Below are 20,396 nucleotides of genomic sequence, written 5' to 3'. Positions count from 1 at the left end.
ATTAGATATTGAATTCCCATTTGACCCAGCAATACCACTGCTGGGAATATATCCCAGAGAGGCAAAAAAGTACAATCGAAACAACATCTGCACATGTATGTTCATCGCAGCACTGTTTACAATAGCCAGAATCTGGAAAAAACCCGAATGCCCCAGAACGGATGACTGGTTGAGGAAACTTTGGTACATCTATACAATGGAATACTATGCAGCTGTTAGAAAAAAGGAGGTCAAGAATTTTGTAGTTAAGTGGATGGGCATGAAAAGTTTCATGCTGAGTGAAATGAGTCAGAAAGAGAGAGACAGACATAGAAAGATTGCACTCATCTATGGTATATAGAATAACAGAGTGGGAGACTAACATCCAAGAACCGTAGAAATAAGTACCAGGAGGTTGACTCCATGGCTTCGAGGCTGGCCTCACGTTCCGGGGAAAGGTCAACTCAGAGAAGCGATCACCAACTACATTGTAGTCGAAGGCCATGTGGGGGAAGGGAGTTGCGGGCTGAATGAGGGCTAGAGACTGAGCACAGTGGCCACTCAACACCTTTATTGCAAACCACAACAGCTAATTAGAGAGAGAAAACAGAAGGGAATGCCTTGCCACAGTGGCAGGGTGGGGTGGGGGGGAGATGGGATTGGGGAGGGTGGGAGGGACACTGGGTTTACGGGTGGTGGAGAATGGGCACTGGTGAAGGGATGGGTTCCCAAACTTTGTATGAGGGAAGTATAAGCACAAAAGTGTATAAATCTGTAACTGTACCCTCACGGTGATTCTCTAATTAAAAATAAATAAATTAAAATAAAAAAAAATTAAAAAAAAATAAAGTAAGGAACAAATAAAATTGTACTGAGAGTAAAAAAAAAAAATATATATATAGAAATCCAAAACCACACGGCCGCTATTGTGGCCGTGCGACCTCATTTCTCTTCACAACAGGTCTGACTCTAGTGGGGTACTCCTAACAATAATAGTGAGGTTTGTGTTGAAATATTGAATGTAACCAAAGTAAACAGAAAGTAAAGTGAAACTTATCAGTTACAAGGTGGGGGGGGCGGGGGTGCGGGATGGGAGGTGTACTATGTGGTTTTTTTTTTTGTTGTTGTTGTTGGTGGGATATGAGCACTGTTGAAGGGATGGTTGTTTCAGCATTGTATAACTGAGACTTAAGCCTGAAAGCGTTGTAATTTTCCACATGGTGATTCAATAAAATAAAATTCTTACAAAAAAAAAAAGAGTGAGTTTCAAGAATAAATACAAGTGTCCTTTTCAAGCATCCTGTTTGAAAGTGGTTAATTGCTGGGGGATGCAGAATTTAGACAGTACCTTTAATCCTTCTTTCTGAGATCACATCTCAAAACAATCAATGAGACTTTGAGATTTACTTTCTTGAAGTTGGGACTTAACAGGGCATATTTTGAACTATCTAATAGTCTAAAATCAGGAAAGAAATTCCTATGCAAACTATGTAAAGATCTAAAATCAGGGAGAACTTTTTCTGGCATGTCTTAATCATTAAGGATGGGATGAATCAGTTTAGGCGTGGTTAGATTTTGTTAAAAATGTTTTTTTTTTTCAATGTATAAGACATGTTAAATTATTCAGGATAGTTATAAACTTACTTGATGCTTTTTCAGGATCATTTGTTCAGTGCTAGACAATGCTTATGAGCACAGCTTTGTGTGCCAGAGTCTTGTGTTTTGGGTTCTGGCATTACTTTTTACTGAGTATGTGACTTTGGGCAATTATTATATAATATACATCTCTGTTATCCTGAAACACAGGGTTTCTATGTCTGTCTTGCAAGAGACTGTGTAGATTATATAAAATATTATATATTACACTTCTGATCCCTTAAATAGTTGTCAATACTTAATGCATTCATTTTAGGGGGCTGGGTAAAGGCTCAGAGAGCTAGAGCACATGCATGTAGGAATTGCGGTATGGCCCAACTTCTCCCCGTTGCCCCCATAATATGTATATATATATTACATGACTTATTTGTATGTTCTCATAGGTCTGATAGTAACAAGGACTCTCTAAATGACAGACACCCAGGAGAATGAAAGGGTGTATTTGATGCTTACATAGTTGGCATAAATCAGATGTATACATGCCTTCCCCTCCTTATACTTCATCATCACAGTTGTTGCAATGATTAGGGGTCACACAGATGTCTGACTAGTGCCCACACTTTTAGTTGTGGTGTTTGCTGGGAGCTGTGCTTGCACACACTGGCCTTTGATGTGAATAGAAATCACTTGCTGGACTAGGGATCATAGGCAGCAAAGTTGTCAGGCACAAAAAACAGACATCAAGACTGTGCTTGTGCATGCAGCAGCACCAGGGATTGAACTTGTGACTTGGTGCTTGCAAGGCAGACACTGTAACCTACTGAGTCATCCTACACCCCTCTATGTATATTTTTTTTAAACACAGTAGTTTAGAAAAGGTTAAGGACTTTGCAAATATGTCCATTGAATATGATGTTAATTTGGTGCTTAGTCATTAGCTGTATTTGTTGAAAGAAATTAGCTGTATTTGTTGAAAGAAGGGAGCATAAAGCCCAGAAATGTCCCCCCAAAGAAGTGTTCAAGGATTTTCTTGGGGCTGGAGAATTGGTACAAGCCAATAAGGTGCTTATCTTGCAAGAGGTTGACCCATGTTTGATCCTGACATACCAGGAGGGATTCCTTTAATTTGACTTCCCCAAGACTCGAACCAGTATTGCTCTCTCTCTCTCTCTCTCTCTCTCTCTCTCTCTCTCTCTCTCTCTCTCTCTCTCTCTCTCTTTAAATTTTATTGAATCACCATGTGGAAAATTACAATGCTTTCAGGCTTAAGTCTCAGTTATACAATGCTGAAACAACCATCCCTTCACCTGTGCACATATTCCACCACCAAAAAAACCGCAGTATACCTCCTATACCCCCTCCCACCCCCCCACCCCTGCCTGTGTAACAGATAAATTCCACTTTACTTTCTCTTTACTTTGGTTACATTCAATACTTCAACAAAAGACTCACTATTATTATTAGGAGTTCTCCACTAGAGTCAGACCTGCTGTGAAGAGATGAGGTTTTGGATTTCTGTATTTTAGCAACTAAGTCCAGGGAAATTTCTTCCAGAAATTGGATCATTGCAAGCTTGTATCTCTCATTAGTGGTCCTCATAATATGGCGGTCGCCACACCCTTCCCTGCGCCCTGCCCCCCCCCCCCCCCCCGCCCCGCCTTGCAAGGAAAAGGTGAGAGAGAAAAACCTTTCCCCTCCTGGGCAGGCATGGGGCTGCGACTTAGTTCTCAGTCTGGAGACATTCTGCTATGAGCTGCCGGTACCAAAAGTAGTTTAGCTGGCCTCTGGAATCATGCTTGTGCAGCTGCAGTGAGGCCGCACATGTGCGGCTGCTGGGATCACATCTCGGTGGAGAGCGGGGGAGTATTGCTCTCTTAATGGCACTTTCATCACTATATCTTAGATCTTTTCTTCACTGATTTTTATTTTTAGGTCTTTTTTTTCCAACAAGATTTGCTCATTCAGGGCAGCATGAAAGTGTTGTGAAAGTAGGCATCGAAGTTATTGAAAGTTGTGTGTTTTTTAATTTTTTTTTTTTTTAATTTATTTATTTTTAATTAGAGAATCACCGTGAGGGTACAGTTACAGATTTATACACTTTTGTGCTTATACTTCCCTCATACAAAGTTTGGAACCCATCCCTTCACCAGTGCCCGTTCTCCACCACCCGTAAACCCAGTGTCCAGTTAATTTAAAAAATTAAAAAAATAATTTTATTATGTCATTAGTTTAGTTACAGGCATTCAATATTCCAACACCAGTCCCACCACCATTGTACCTTCCCACCAACATTATTTCCAGTTTTCCCAACCACCCTTGCACCTGCCCCCATAGTAGGTCCTCAATAATTTATTTTTTATATTACGTGTTATAATTTGCTTAAAGGATGATCAAAAAATGTTACCTTAGAAGAAAGTAGTGAATATTATTGTGTCTCACCTTGGAAAGCCTTAAGCCCTTGTATAAGAGATTACTAAGATGTTATTACAGGTTAAACCTTCTTTGTTTACATTTTGTTAATCAAGATTGGTCGCCTTTTACATTACATCCCATCCAATCTGATGTGCTACTTCTGGTTTATCAGTGTTATAAGTTTGAGATGTTACATGCCTGAAATTGCAGCTGTGTACTCAGGGTGTCCAAAATTTTGGGGTGATACCTCTGGAGTTAAATTTTTAGTTGACTGGCGGCTTTGGGGCATTGTGTGACTGCTGGACTTCTGGAAGTGCAGGAAGAAAAGGGGAGGTAGCCCATCCCTGATCCTGCCAGAACTGGAGATTTCAGTCACAAAAAATCACATACCTGAGTTTTTGAACAAATTAATTTCAGGTGAGGCTCCTCTCAACAGTGGGGTACAGTTGGGAACATGGGAATTGTGGAGTGTGAAGGTTTTTGGCTGCCGGGGTTCTGTTTGAGTAGGCATGGGGCCTCACCTGCCCCTCTCTGGATTGCCCCGGCAAGACTCAGCCTTGTGCAGGATCTGGGAGAAACTCTCCCACTTGTAGTTCTCTTTTGATATTTATTTCAAAGTCTCTGGATCATGGCTAGTGAAAGAGCTTACATGGCATCAAAGCTGCCCCATTCATTCTTAACATTAAATTCTTCACCCACCTTCAAATAGAAGGCTCACTAGACTCTTGCATTTATTTTCACATTTTGAAAGAAAATCTGGATCAATTATTCCTGACAGTTCCACAAGAACCAAATGTTCCTCCTCTTCTTTCTCATCCTCCATATCTGCAGTGCTGCATTCTGGCTCTGCCACTGCCATGATCTCCAGATGGATTTTAAGATGTTATTTATTCATTTATTTATGTATCTTTGGGGGACCGCATCTAGCAGTGTCAGGGGTTATCCCTAGTGCTGCACCTAGGGATCACTCCTGGCAGGCTCACAGCACCAAATGGGATGCTGGGGATCTAATCCAGGTCAGCTACATGCCAGGCAAGAACCATACTCACTGTACTCTCTTCAACTCCTGTGTTTTATTTTTAATCCTATAACTTGACTGTTATATTTAGTATAGTTTCCATGCTACTTTCAGTCTTTATTGACCTTCTTATAGATCTCTGGCTTCTTATGGTTCAATGTAAAATTAAATTATCACATAATAAAGTCATGCATACTTTGTGATGCCTCAAATCAATTTGGCCTGATGTATAGCAAATTTTAGAAATTTCAGAAGACTGTTCACTAGAAAATTTCTTATTGTAAGTCCATCATTTCCTCCATTTCCAAATTGCTGCCATTTCTAGAAACTCCATAATTGTTTTTCAAAAAAAAATTTAATTTTGTTCAGATTTGTTTAATTTTTTTTTATTTTTTTGGTTTTTGGGTCACACCCGGCGATGCACAGGGGTTACTCCTGGCTCTTCACTCAGGAATTACCCCTGGCGGTGCTCAGGGGACCATATGGGATGCTGGGATTAGAACCAGGGTCGGCCGGGTGCAAGGCAAATGCCCTACCCGCTGTGCTATCGCTCCAGCCCCAGATTTTTTTAATTTTTTAAATTAAAAATTTTAGGCAGTGGGGTTTATAGTACTTTCATAAGTGGGGTTTCGTGCACACAATGGTTCCAGCACCACACACTCTAGCAGAGAATGTCCCCTCACTTCTTTCCCTTGTCTCTTCTTCGTAATTCATTTTTGAGGACTTAGGCAGAAAGCATCTAGAATGTTACTTTGCAGCATACATTTCTGAAAGGTCATAAAATCTAGTTGTATGATTTTAGAAATGATTTTCTGATCAGAGACAAAAAAAATGCCTATTTAAGAATTTTCCCTGAGAGGGCTGAGATGATAATATAGCAGGTGGGGTGTTTCCCTTGCATGTAGCTGACAGGGGTTTGATCTGCGGCACCCCAGGTGGTTCCCCGAGCCTGCCAAGAGTAATTCCTGAGCACAGAGCCACCACCACCAGGTGTTACTTAAAATCCCCCACCAAGAAAAATTTTTTCCCTTGAAGTATGGTTTAAAATAAGTGTATGTTCCTTATAAAAATATTAAACATCAAAAAGAACTTGAATTTGATGGGTTGGTTTTTTTTTTTAAAGGAAATTTAGCTCTGCTTAATGATTAACAATTAGACAGTGCCCAGTGTTGATAGAAATATGACTGACTGTTTAAGGTCGGGTGTCTGATTTTGTTTGCTTTGTGCATATTGTTGGAGACGTTTTGGGGATGTACTTTCGAAAGCTTCTCAGTTCTCAAAGAGGTTTTCAACTTTAAGGAAACTGACTGTAATTTTTCTTTGCAGATTAAACTTTAGTCACAAGTAGTCTTGTAAGTCTCAACACTTTCTTAGAGTTAATGGTATCACTGTATCACTGTCATCCCGTTGCTCAGTGATTTGCTTGAGCGGGCACCAGTAATATTCTCCATTGTGAGAGTTGTTGTTACTGTTTTCGGCATATTGAATACACCATGGGTAGCTTGCCAGGCTCTGCTGTGCGGGCGAGATACTCAGTAGCTTGCCGGGCTCTCTGAGGGGGGCGGAGGAATCGAACCCAGGTTGGCCGCGTGCAAGCCGACCCACTGCGCTAGGGCTCCAGCCCAGAGTCAATGGTGATAGAACTAATTCTATGATCCAATTTGAAGTGGAACCATTTAAACTATTCCTTCTCTCCCTCCTTCCTTCCCTCCCTTCCTCCCTTTCTTCCTGCCTCCCTCCCTCCCTTCCCTCTACTTGAGATACACAGCTACAAAATTGTTCCTGATTAGGTTTCAGTCATACAGTGTCTCAACAGCCATGCCTCACCAGTGTACATTTCCCATTGAAATGGGGGAGGGGGCATGGATAGCTTATGTGAGGCAGGGAGGAGAGAGACTTCCTCCTGATCCACTTCTGCCACCCTGGGACTCGCTGGGAATACTTGAACCAATAAAGTCTGCAGTTGAGCCCCTGCATGGCATGGACCAGAGCCCTACCAGCTCCACCAGGTGATCATCAAGCCACACCTGATGCCTGCTTGGTCTTCTTGGCACGGGAGTTGATCCCCACCACTTGATTTCTCGGGGAGCCACAGACCCAGGCTGGAGTGAGGAATTGCTATTTGCAGGAAAGGAGAGGTCAGTCCCAGGCCTTAACCAGAGTTTCCAGGTTTTTGTCCTATTTCACAGAAAAGAATTTCAGGAGACTCATAGTGAAATAAAAACAGAGTTTATTTGGAGGCTTTTGAGAAAGGGGAACAAGGGAGAATAAGAGAGGGGAGAGAGAGAGAGAGAGAGAGAGAGAGAGAGAGAGAGAGAGAGAGAGAGAGAGAGAGAGAGAGAGAGAGAGAGAGAGAGAGAGAGAGAGAGAGAGACAGAGAGAGAGAGAGAGAGACTTTTCAAGGGATGGAGAGAGTGCCAGTACATATCTCAAGAGGGGAGATGTGGGCTACACATGTGCTCAGTCATGTGGACACAAGCAGCACAGGTGCTCTGGCAACATATATGTGAGCTTCCTTTGTTCAAGATGGCTTTTATAGATTTTTCCCAAGCTGCCCCGACATGGGGCTTTTGCCTAGGTAAGAGTCTGTGACTAGGGTGGTTGCCAAGGCGGTAGTTGGAAGTCACCAGTGATCCTCCTTTGAATTCCTTTCTTTGGTCTTTTTTCCTGCTGGAGCTTCTCTCAGAGTGGGGGTGGGATGTGTGTGAGGGGGCTCTATCCTTTTTTGGGTTTGCTGGTCCAGGTGAAGTCTTATCAGGCCTTAAGTTCATGTATGCAAGATGGGCTTTTTGCAGCCTCAGGGATATTAGTTTTTATTACTTCCCAGGAATTCCATTGCAATGTAGATAATCCCTTTCTTATCTACATGGCAGCCTTACCACTACCAGACTACCCAGTTTCCCCCCTGTCACCCTCCCCCAGCCTGCCTCTATGGCAGACACTTTTCTTCTCTCTCTCTCTCTCTCTCTCTCTCTCTCTCTCTCTCTCTCTCTCTGTCTCTCTCTGTCTCTCTCTGTCTCTCTGTCTCTCTGTTTTGTTCTCTCTCTTTTTAGGCATTATTTTAGGTTTGCAGTATTGCAGTACAGGTACTGAAAGGTTACATGTGTATCACTTTACCTCCTTTCATGCTCAGTCTCTTCTCAGTCATATTCCTCCTGTACTTGTGGCAAGCTTCCAATCATGGACCAATCCCCCTGGTCCCCTTTTCTACTGTCATATCCCCCTGGTCCCCTTTTCTACTGTATTAGTGTCATGCTAGGTTTCCTTTTTTTAATCCTGTAAATGAATGCACTCATTCTGTGTTTGTTCCTCTCCCTCTGTCAGGGGGTCAATATCAAAGATATATAAGGTACTAGTAGAACTTTACAAGAGAAAAATATCCATCCCCATCAAAAACTGGGGAGAAGAAATGAACAGAAAATTCCTCAAATAAGAGATAGGAAAGAAATGATGTAGGAAAATGCTCTATATCAATAATCCTTAGAGAGATGCAAATCAAAACTATCATCTCACACCACACATCTAAAAGAACAAGAACAACCAGTGCTGACACGGTTGTTGGGAGAAAGAAAGGGACTCTCATTCACTGCTGATGGATATACCGACTGGTCCAGTCTTTGGAAAACAGTATGGGCATTCCTCAAAAAACTAGAAATTGGGCATCTGTATGACCCAGCAATACGACTCCTGGGAATAATATACCCTAGGCCCCCCAAAACACAACGCATAGAAGCCATCTGCATTCCTCTATTCATTGCAGCACTGTTCACAATAGCCAGAATCTGGAAACAACTACTTCTTTTTTTTTTTCTTTTCTTTTTGGGTCACACCCAGCAATACACAGGGGTTACTCCTGGCTCTGCACTCAGGAAGTACTCCTGGCGGTGCTCAGGGGACCATATGGGATGCTGGGAATCGAACCTAAGTCGGCCGTGTGCAAGGCAAATGCCCTACCCGCTGTGCTATCACTCCAGCCCCCACAACTACTTCTTTTTAATTTAATTCTTCCAAGGGAAGGACCACTGATTGGCACGAGTGAGGCGCTCTTCTGACTGCATGCTTTTCTTCAGGTGCTTTTTTTTCTCCTGCTGTTGTAGAGCTTCTACTCACACACCTCACTCTCCAGGCATACTCTGGGCTGCCCAGTTTGTACTGTCAGGGCTGACACCTCCTTGTCGACATGTTCATTGTAATCGTAGCACCAGTTCCTTGGAAAACCTTCTCTGGACTAAGGTTTGTGTGCCAGGGCTGCATTGGATGTTGTTCCAGAGAGAACACATGTAAATCAAGTAGGGCGGCAAAATTATGCAGAAGATGAGGGTGTTAAGTTGCAGTGAAGCTCCGGGAAGATCCTGCGTGGTCCAGGAGTCTTTGTCCCTTCAGAATTGCCCCAGCTGGAGACCAGAGGGCCAGAGGATCAGACCCCTCTAGTCATATGTGCACCATTCACTGCCTCTTCCTTCCTGGGACCATTATCTTCAGGGAGGGAAGAGGCCCCTGGGTGCGTGTGATGGTGGCAGGGAGTCTCCCTTTGTTGAAGGGGGTCCCAGGTACCTGTCACACTATCCCCTACAGTCAAACATTGCTGTGCTCTTCTTTTGTTTTTTTTGTGTATGTATGTGGGGGGCAGGCTTTGGAGTATCCCTAAAAATGTTCAGGGCTTACTCCTGGTTCTGTGCTGAGGGGTCACGTCTGGCAGGGTCCAGGGGACCATATGGGGTGCTGGGGATTCAAACCCAGGTTGGCTCTTTGCAAGCCAGTACCTTACCTGTTGTACTAGCTCTCTAGCCTCCATATTCTTCTGGTTTTAACAGTGGAAATGGACTAAGCAGTCTTCTCTTTTCCATAAGTGATGAAGTTTTATAACCTAAAATATTCTTAAATTTGAATAACAGTATTAAAACTTGTTAATAAAACAAAAAAAAAATGTGGGCTAGAGTGATAGAACAGCAGGTTAGGCACTTGCCTTGCATACAGCTGGCTCAGGTTCAACCTCCGGAATCCCATATGGAATCCCATATGGTCCTGACAAGGAGTATTTCCTGACTGCAGCGCCAGGAGTAAGCCCTGAGCACCACTGGGTGTGGCTCCTGAAACACTCCCCCCACCCCCACCTCCCTCAGTACCTTTTTCAGTGTCATCACAGTGTGAAAATATAACACAGTCAGACACAAAATTCATAATGGGTACATTCTTAATTTCTTTTCCTTTTTTCCTTTTTTTAATTAATTTTTTAGAGCATTACAAAGTCGTTCATTATTGTAGTTCAGTCATACAGTATTCCAGCACCCATCCCTCCACCAGTGTACATTTCTCAGCCCCAGTGTCCCCAGGTTCCCTCCCACACCCCCGACCCCTGACCCCCTGCCTGCCTCTTTGGCAGGCGCTCTTCTCTCTCTCTCTCTCTCTCTCTCTCTCTCTCTCTCTCTCTCTCTCTCTCTTCCCCCCTCTCTCCCCCCCCTTTCTCCTTTTTGGGCATTGTGCTTTGCAATATTGATACTGAAAGGTTATCCAGAATATTCCTTGCCTACCTTTAACCCTCAGATCTTGTCCAGCATGATTATTCCCAGCTATTGTCATTGTGGTCTCCTTTATTTTACCTACCCTCAGCCCCATATACACTTGTGGTTAGTTCCAACCCTTGACCAGCCCCCTTAACCCCTGTTTACCTTGGTCATGGATATTATTCTTTTACTACATGTATATTTTATATACCACAAATGAATGCAACCATTCTATATCTGTCCCTTCCCTTCTTACTCATTTCAGTCAGCATGATACTCTCCATGCCCATCCATTTATAGGCAAATATCATGACTTCATTTTTCTTGACAGCTGCATAGTATTCCATTGTGTATTATGCCATAGTTTCTTTATCCATTCGTCTGTTGGGCACTCAGGTTGTTTCCAGATTCTGGCTATGGTGATGGTGCTACAGTGAATTTAGGAGTGCAGATGGTATTTCTGCTCTGTGTTTTTGGGCCATCAGGGTATATTCCCAGAAGTGGTATTGCTGGGTCAAATGAAAGCTCAGTTTCTAGTTTTTTAAGGAATGTCCATATTGTTTTCCAAAAAGGTTGAACCAGTTGGCATTCCCACCAAACATGAAGGAAAGTCCCTTTCTCCCCACATTTGTGCCAATACTGGTTGCTTTTGAGAAATTGTTTTATTAGCTCTTACTCTCTTCTTCCTCTGGGCATAGTTGTGGTGACTAATGAGGAAAGGGAATGTAATAGGGGATTTGGAGAGCCTGTCTCAGTGGGAGTCAGATAGGGCTAGGGTTGGGCTCAGATCTGCTACCCACTTTGTGCAAATAAATTCTTCCCCAGCCTTATTTTCCCCGCCGGTACAGTACAATACAAACTTGTGTCATGGGATCTTAGCACAAGGTCTATTGCATCATAAATGCAGAAGAATATTATCTGTGATGAGTGGTAGTCACATTCATTGTTCAGTTATTCTTTCACTTAGCACTGAACCTTTTAGTAAGTATGGAAAGCAAGTTTTGGTGTGCTCTATAATGCCATTGCAAGGGGGTGGGGTTCAACATAGGGATTTTATCTGTTAGAAGCTATTATTGGGGTCTTGAGCTGGATTCTTAGATGATAGTAAGTCAAAAAAACAGTGGTAAGAAACATGAGTAAAGGAGGGAAGGGCTACATTCTCTCGCAGGCAGATGTTTTAGGACTGAACAGTCCAAGCTGGCTTGGACTGCATGGGGCTCTCCCCTCTGGTTTTGGGGCTCCTTAGTCTGTAACCTAGAGGTCACAGGGTGTTGGAAGTAAGACCATTGGTGAGGTGGCAGGGAGCCCCACAGGACCCTGTGTCAGCCCAGCCAGAGGGAGGTTTTGCTGCAGGAGTTTTGGGGGTGAAGGGAGCTGAGAACCTTAGTTTCTGAGCATACTCTAGAGCTCCCAGCCTCTCTAGAGGAATTAGAGAGACTCCTGATACGAGGAACAGGAGTTCACCTTCAACAAGTGTAGGTAAACTCTTTTAAGGGACTGAGCACGTTTACCAAGACATGAGAAACCCTGAATCAGAGAAACAGTGCTAGCACACTGAAAAAAATGTAGCTGTACCTCCTGGCAGTTTGAAATGTCAACCTGTTATCATTCAGTTCAAGGTAGTGTTTTTATCACAGCACCACGAAAACATCCCTCCTTCCTTCCTTCCTTCCTTCCTTCCTTCCTTCCTTCCTTCCTTCCTTCCTTCCTTCCTTCCTTCCTTCCTTCCTTCCTTCCTTCCTTCCTTCCTTCCTTCCTTCCTTCCTTCCTTCCTTCCTTCCTCCCTTCCTCCTTCCCTCTCTCCCTCCCTCCCTCCCTCCCTCCCTCTCTCTCTCTCTCCTCTTCCCCCCCCTCTCTCTCTCTGGCTTTTTGGGTCAACCTGTCGATGCTCAGGGGTTACTCCTGGCTCTGCACTCAGGAATTACCCCTGGCGGTACTCTGGGGACCATATGGGATGCTGGGAATCAAACCCGGGTCTGTCCTGTGCAAGGCAAATGCCCTACCGCTGTACTATCACTCCAGCTCCCTCTCTTTTGTTTTTTAAATAAACTTCCCAAAGATGTGTTTAGGGGAATTTCTCTGTTTTTATTTTTTGACTTAAAATAGATTCTTTTAGAAAATCATAAAAGCCTGTGGTTTTAAATACATTATAACCCTGTAAATATGTAATTAGTACATTCATAGTTCATTAGTTCATTCATAATTTCTTAATGTTAACAGAGTTGTTTTTGTTATTCATTGCATATGAAAAAGAAACAATGCATTGAAAGTTAAATGGCCAATTAATAATTCCAGAAAACCAGTATGTATTTGAGGCTATGCAATGAAGGGCAGTCTTATGTAGTTGTTGGCAAAAGATATAAAGAAGTGTAAGAGGTATTTTATCCTCAAAAAATTAGGAGTTAGCTGTATCACTGTGCACTGGGGGCATATAATAGGTACCTACCTATGAACCAGGCACTCATTATTAGATAGGCTAGAAGGTCAGCTGTAAGGAATAATTCGTATGAAAATCTCTGGATTGAGGTTAACATTCTTTTCATTCCATAACTCAGTGCCTACCCATATAAAAGTGATTTATATGCTCCAGACAGCAGTTAGCTTTACAAAGTAGTAGATGATAAATTCTGCATTAAAAATATAATGGAAGGACACTGTGAGGAATGAAAGAGATGAAATGGCTGTTTAGAATAGTCAAAGGAAGTTTCAGGAAAGAGTTGGAATATGGTTAGAACTTGGTAGTATTTGAATGGATGGGAGGAGGCTTTGTGAGTTGTCCAGTGAGACCAGAACTCGAATGAGGGAACAATTCAGTCCTAATCTATTGACAGTAGGTTGTAGGTTTTGGCTGTTTATGTCTGAGGTGGAGTGTGTGTGTGTGTGTGTGTGTGTGTGTGTGTGTGTGTGTGTTATGGTGGGGAGTTTTTTGAGAGCCATGGCGTGTTTGTTTTGTTACGTTTTTTTTAATGCTCCCAGTGATATGAGGACTGTAGCTCTCAGGGAAGTAACAGGCAGAGATATGTTACCACAGTAGTCTAGCTGCAGGGAAGACCAGATTTGGAATAGAATGTGTTTCAGGGAGGTGGGGTGTGAGGTTTGGAGGGAATAGAGAAGATGAGATTTTGACTGCCCATGTGTGCAGAGAGGAGAGAAATAAAGAAATGTCAAAGTTCTGATGTATAAGGGGAAATGAATTTATGACTGAAATAAGAACACTTGGATAGATCACCTTGATAGCCAGAATAATTCCAAAGGGTAGGAGGCATCATGACTTCAATTGCTCCATTGAAATTTGTAATAGGATTTTTTTTTTTTCTTTTTGGGTCACACCTGGCGATGCACAGAGGTTACTCCTGGCTCTGCACTCAGGAATTACCCCTGGCGGTGCTCAGGGGACCATATGGGATGCTGGAAATCAAACCCAGGTCGACCTCGGGCAAGGCAAACGCCCTACCCGCTGTGCTATTGCTCCAGCCCCAGTAATAGGATTCTTTCATAGAAATGCCCAGGAGTTGTCAGAACCACACAACTAGGGCCTGTCAGCTGAGGTCGCTCATTATCTATTATAAATTCTTCTGCATGGAAAGCTGGAGAGAGGGTGACTGGTTACAAGACTGTAAAAGTAACGTGTGCTAGAGAATGGTGGCCGGGACTGAGGTGGCGGCAATGGGAATCAATGAGAAGATTGAACAGATATCTCTTGAACAAGTGATCAATAAACTACATAAAACTGGGGATTGATGGGAATGTGACTCAAGGATAGAACAATCTGTGTGAGATGTTGGTTTCAGTTCCTGCCACTGAAAACTGCAACAAAAAGAAAACAAAGGAGGGTTGATTCTGCTAGAGGAGAATAATCACGGGAGGCTCCCACTTTCCCAGGGAGTGAGTGGTTGGATGGAGAATTTTGAAGAACTCTGTATGCCAGGAAAATGATGGAGGATTAAGTTCAGAATGGGTTGTGTTTGAGGGCTGCCAAATGGATTTCCCTCTCAGTAAGTCTAGTGGTTTTAGAGCTTCAGCGCTAAAGAGAGACATATGAGACAGAACTCAAGAATGGACATGTGGCTCAGTAGCATGTGTATGATCTCGAAGTCTTGAATGAAGGTGAACCCTCAGGGAAGGTTGTGGCAGCACAATAAAACATGGGACCTTGATGAGTGTCAGTGTTAAGTTTGGCAATAGTAGAGGTAGGAAATCCTCTGGAAATGGTCAGATCACAATGTCCATGGGAATAAGCTCATTCCATAAATCACTGTATCACTGTCATCCTGTTGCTCATCGATTTGCTTGAGCGGGCACCAGTAATATCTCCATCGTGACACTTGTTGTTACTGTTTTTGGCATATTGAGATGCCATTCCATAAAATGAGCTCGAAATTCCAGAGAGAACAAGACTTAAGACTAAAATGAGCGGCAACCTTGGTCCAAGCATTTTTATTGCTAATAATGGAAATTGGATTTCAGGATGAATGGGAAGTGTGCCAGATACTGGAAGTTAGGGAGTGTATAGGGAGGTAAGGAAAGCAGATGGGTAGAACTGGGATGAGGGCTTAAAACTTTTTAAAGATAGCCTGAGAATCCTGTTTACATGCTGATGCGAAAAGGTCAGACAGATGTGTTTTTATGCTATATTTTTTTAAACAAAAATGCTGAGTGTATTGAAATATGTCTCTATGAAGTAATGAATTTTGACCAGCTTTCTAGGTGTGTCCTTGGTAAACCTGCCTATGGCTCACAGCAATTAGCAATAGAGAGGGGGCTGGAAAGATAATACCATGGGTAGAGGGTTTGCCTTGCACACGGCTGACCTGGTGTGGCCCCCAATACAAAACAAACAAGAAAAACAAAATTAGCACACAGAACCTCAGTTGTATTCAGTATTTCATCAACAGCCTAAGAGGTTTGCATCTGTTGCAGGCTACAGTTGATGTCCAAGTGATTCTGTCCTGGCCATGAGCAGTAGCCAGTGTTGAGGTCTCACACTGGACCGGTGCTGGTTCTGTGGCATTCTATCTGGTGCTCTTGCGCTTATTGCTGGAGCTCTGTGGTCTGTCATTTGCTGCTGGTGTTTGTGATGCACTGTCCTCTTGACTGCTGCCTTTCTCCGTGACTGCCCCGACACAGGCATGAGGTCAGGGGGAGGAGGCAACCTGCTTATTGTTCTCTTATATGTCCTTGTTATCTCTGCTCTAAGTTATTCCCACTGCTGGAATTATTTCCCCCATGCAGGTGACATTGAAAACCAAAATAACCAGTTGGATTACCTGGCCCCACTCCCCCCACTGTGTTTGCTAAGCAGAAAGGAACAAAACCTAGATGTTGTCAGAGCAGCAGGATTTCAAAATTTTTAAAGAGCATATTAAGGACTGCGACCTTAGAGGGCCTTCTACCCTTCTCCACGCTATGCTTTTCTCTCATTCTGGGCACTGTGTTTCAGCAGTAGTCTGATAATGACATATCTAATAGTGTAGAAGAAAAATGCAAACTTTCTCATGAAAGTTAGCAGCCTTCTGCTGGCTGACGTATCATCAACTTTTTTTCTTTCTTTTTATAAAGGAATCAGATGATATTTTTCTTTGCTAGCTGCTTCATTTATAGGACTAGAATTTTTAGGGCAGTGATATTGGGAAATTAGATTTCCTCCTTGCCATTTAAGTGGAAATTAAGTGCCCCAAGCCTGCCATCTACCTTGAGCACACTTTGTCCTTCACAGTCCATGGACTTCTGTGTATTATAGCCATGGGTGAGATCCAGGGGGAATGAAGAGAAAAGGCAAATGGGCAGTTGTTCCGAGATGAAGCTTCCTGGCAGAGGCTTACGTCCTAGGGGAGAGGTTTTATTGAAGTGGATGCTTGAACGATCAGAAAGTTGAGGGCAGCAGCAGTTGGTTCTGTTTGCCAGGCTGACCCTAACATCAGGAAATCCGGTGTTTCTATCATTACTTTCCTTTCCCTTTCCCCTCCTGTGATTCCTTTCTTTCCCTGCGTTGGTCCTGTCCTCTCTGCCTTCCATCCTTGAGGAGCAGCATCCAGTTACTCTGAGAGCCACTGAAGTTCGGAAGCACTGACCCAGCAACTGCTCAGGTTATCCCAGGAGGCCGACTCAGGGCCTGGTCCCTCTTTAAAAAATTTTTTTTTTTTTTTTTGTCACACCCGATGATGCACAGGGGTTACTCCTGGCTTTGCACTTACTCATTACTCCTGGCGGTGCTCGAGGGTACCATATGGGATGCTGGGAATCGAACCCGGTCGGCCGCTTGGAAGGCACATGCCCTACCCTCTGTACTATTGCTCCAGTCCCAAACTGGCTCCTCTTGAGAGGAGAGCCGGGAGGCATGATGATGAAAATCATCAAATCTTCAGCAGCATGATGGAAACCCTTGTTCCCTGTGGTTAGTGACAGAGGGAGTGGAAGCTCTCCTGGGTGACTCAAGCCAGTCAAGGCATTTTGCTAACTGGGTGGCATGCTGAGGGCTTTTGAAGCCCAGAAATGGGGGCTGGTGAGAGTGGAGGTATGAAACAGCACAGTGCTGGGAAGAGCTTCAAGGGGTTTAGCAGAGCGGAGAACAGGATTTGGTGTGGCAGCTGATACAGTAAGGTGGTGTTAAGATAATAGCAGGTATGTGTGCCTTGCGAAGGGGTTTGGTTTCTCTCCTTCAGGTCACAATCAGCCATTGAAGACCCGTGAGCTTTTTCATGATCAGATCAGTAACACATCAGTGAGGGTTTTGGATGAGCACAACAGAATAAGGGGTGCTCACCTAGAGGGGTTAGCTGTGCTCTAATGACCTGAAGGTTGAGCTGCATTTGTTCATGTGGGTTTTTTTTGTTTTTGGCCACATTTGGCTTTGCTCAGGGCTTACACTTGGCTCTGTACTCAGGGATTACTCCTGCCAGAGCTTGGGACACCATACAAGGTGCTGGGGATTGAACCTGGGTCAGCTGCATGCAAGGTACGCGCTCTACCTGCTATACTATTACTCTGGCCCCCAGTTGTGCTGTATTGAGAGATGCATTCAGTTCCTTATTTCAGGCATGTAGTTTAAAGACTATTCTTTTTTTTAAATTTAAATTTATTTTTATAAAGTCGTTTACAATAATTTGTTATATTAAATATTCCAACACCATCCCACCACCATCATACCTTCCTACTACCATATTTCAAATGTTTCCACCCTGACCCCCAAACCTTGCCTCCAAAGCAGGACCTAAATAATTTATTTTGTATTGCTTGTTATGAATAATCTGCTGAAAATGATCCAAAAGTCTTCTTAGAGGAAAGCGTGTGAAGATTTTTATATTTCACCCTGGAGCCAGTAACCCTGTTAAATAATTTTTTTTGTAAGGAACCTCTACACTGTTTCCATGGTGGCTGTACCAGCTTATAATTACACCAACAATGCATAAGGCTTCTTTTTTTTTGCTATTTGGGTCACACCCGATGATGCTCAGGGGTTACTTCTGCCTCTGCACTAAGGAATTACTCCTGGGGGTGCTCGGGGAACAATATGGGATCCCTGGAATCGAACCCAGTTGGCAGCATGCAAGGCAAATGCCCTCCCCACTGTACTATCTCTCCGGTCCAAGGAATATTCTTATATAGTAAAAATCTTTCTGATAATTGACCTTTGGAGGATTCACTGGGATTATTTTATTACTTTTTATTTCTTTGGGTTATAGTCCACTGTACTCAGGGGCTTCTCCCAACTGGTGATCAGGAGTTACTCTTGGCAATGCTCAGGGGATCATATAAGGATGGAAGCCAGGCCTCTTTAGGACTCTTTTAGAATGACTTTATTAGGTATAGGCTATATAATTTTTCAATAGAGTTATTGTGAGGACTAATTGAATGACTGTCAAGGCTTTTCTTTATCTTTGTATTTTATTTGTTGTTTTTTTTATGCCACTCCATGTGGTACTCAGAGACTGTTCTCAGCCCTCTGTTATTCTTGGTGGTGCTTGGGACTATATGTGGTGTTAGGGATTGAACCAGGGTAGGCTGCATGCAAGGCAAGTACCTTAACCCCTTTGCTGTCTCTTTGGTTCTATTTTTATGTTTTAAATTAAGTGATGGCCAGGGGTGTGTATGTGAACCTCAGTTTTTGGTCCCGGGTGACCAAAACACATGACTCCCCTCATTGCCAATTTTGTTCTCTTGTACGATAAAATACTGTTATATTTTATAAATAATAGATATTCAACAGTTTGAAGTTGTCTTGATAAATCCTGTCTCCATAAACTTACAGAAATTCTCTGTTTTTGGTAGGTGCTAAGTAGAACAATGAAGAGATTTTAGAAACGTTAATAGGTAGTGGTGCTTTCTTCTAGATGTCAGATTTAGATTTCCTAGAGTTAAATTGTTCTTAGTTTAATCCTTAATGGTAATAACTTTGAGGAAATTTGAGAAATAAAATACCTTCTCTTTTTTCTATTTCCCACTCTTATTCATTCATACTTATCACATGGTAGTCACTGGTTAACCATATACATTTTATTATAATAATTTATGGTCTTGAAATGAAGTAGATCTTTATTCTAGACTATGAAAATTGACTGATAAACATGGTCTCAAACCTAATGAAAATTAATTAGATAAATCATTTGGGATACAATAAGAACAGCTATCCTGGGAAATAGTTTACTGGTAGCAAACTAGAATTTCAGTGACTAGGCTGGAAAGGACATTCTGGGAGGGGGGATTTGAGGGGATTGATTTAAATCCTAGAAGTAGTAAATCTGGGGTCTGAGTCAGGGTACTGCTATCTTGCCTTACCCCTTTCCTCCTATAGATGAACATAGTTAGGTTCTCTGTAAACTAATGGTTGCACTGCAGATTAATAAACTTTACTATTGATGCTTATTTTTCAAAACAGTGAATCTGTGTGTTAGTGTTTGTGTGTGTTAGTGTGTGTATGTGTATAAAGTATCTTCAACTTTGTGAGCAGGCAAATATGCCTGTTACATATGTGCGTGTGTATGTGTATGAGTACAGAGTGTTCATGTATGTGTGTGCTGTGTAGGTATGCTATGGAGAGGTTACCTTGTTTGAACATGTATATATACACATGCACACATGCATATTATTTTCTGGGTTTATTTGGTGATGTAAACCAGGAATTAGAAACTGGTAAAATGTGGCCATAAATATACATTAGGTAGTTGTCAGTTAGTTATGTTAAAATTTTATCTTCCCAATTCAGTTGGAATAATTTCATTAACAGTGCCTTAAGGAACAGGATATATGGTTGAATTTTCTTTTAGAGAATTGCCTAGTCACATCGGATCCAATTAAGTTTTGCATATGTTATCAGTGACATTAAAGGCAACCAACCAAGTGTGGTGTTAAGTAAAATTAGAAAAGTTATTTTAGTGAAAAGTAACTTGTACTAATATATATTGAACTGGTAAGTATAGTAAATGTAGATATTAAGAATGACATCATTTTTACTTCATGTGTGAAATGATCATTAATTTATTTTTTACTATCCTAAAACTTCCTCATTAAAATTGTCTGTAAAGTTTTGAATTTATATATTATTGTTATAAAATTTGTTAATAAATTTCCAGGAAACAGGTTCAGATATTTTACTTTTTTTGGCTTTGTTTTTTGGCCACACATATTTGTACTCATGGCTTAATCCTGGCTTTGCACTCAGTGATCACTCATGGTGGGCTCAGGGGACCATATGGGATGCTGGGGATTGAACTTGTATGTCTGTCCATGAGCAAGGCCATGGACTTATAGTAGTAGGGATAGTACCCTCCCCTGTGTACTGTCACTCTAGTGCCAATTATTTCACTTTTGAAAACACTATGACATAGAAATTTTGGGGGTGAAAACATTTTTGTTTTGTAATCAAGTTTTTGAGTCTTATAATAATGAAA

The 20,396-nt window shown here is 42.3% G+C and overlaps 1 protein-coding gene across 3 annotated transcripts in view; it reads left to right on the top strand.

Annotated features, from left to right (window-relative positions):
• KDM4C (lysine demethylase 4C) overlaps positions 1 to 20,396 on the top strand; it is a 432,788-nt gene that overhangs the window by 81,237 nt on the left and 331,155 nt on the right. The window lies entirely within an intron of this gene.

This window comes from Sorex araneus, chromosome 1 (genome assembly GCF_027595985.1).
Source record: "Sorex araneus isolate mSorAra2 chromosome 1, mSorAra2.pri, whole genome shotgun sequence".
In the NCBI taxonomy this organism is placed as follows: domain Eukaryota; kingdom Metazoa; phylum Chordata; class Mammalia; order Eulipotyphla; family Soricidae; genus Sorex; species Sorex araneus.
The sequence above is the reverse complement of the archived record's forward strand: the minus strand, read 5'-3'. Positions and strand labels throughout refer to the sequence as shown.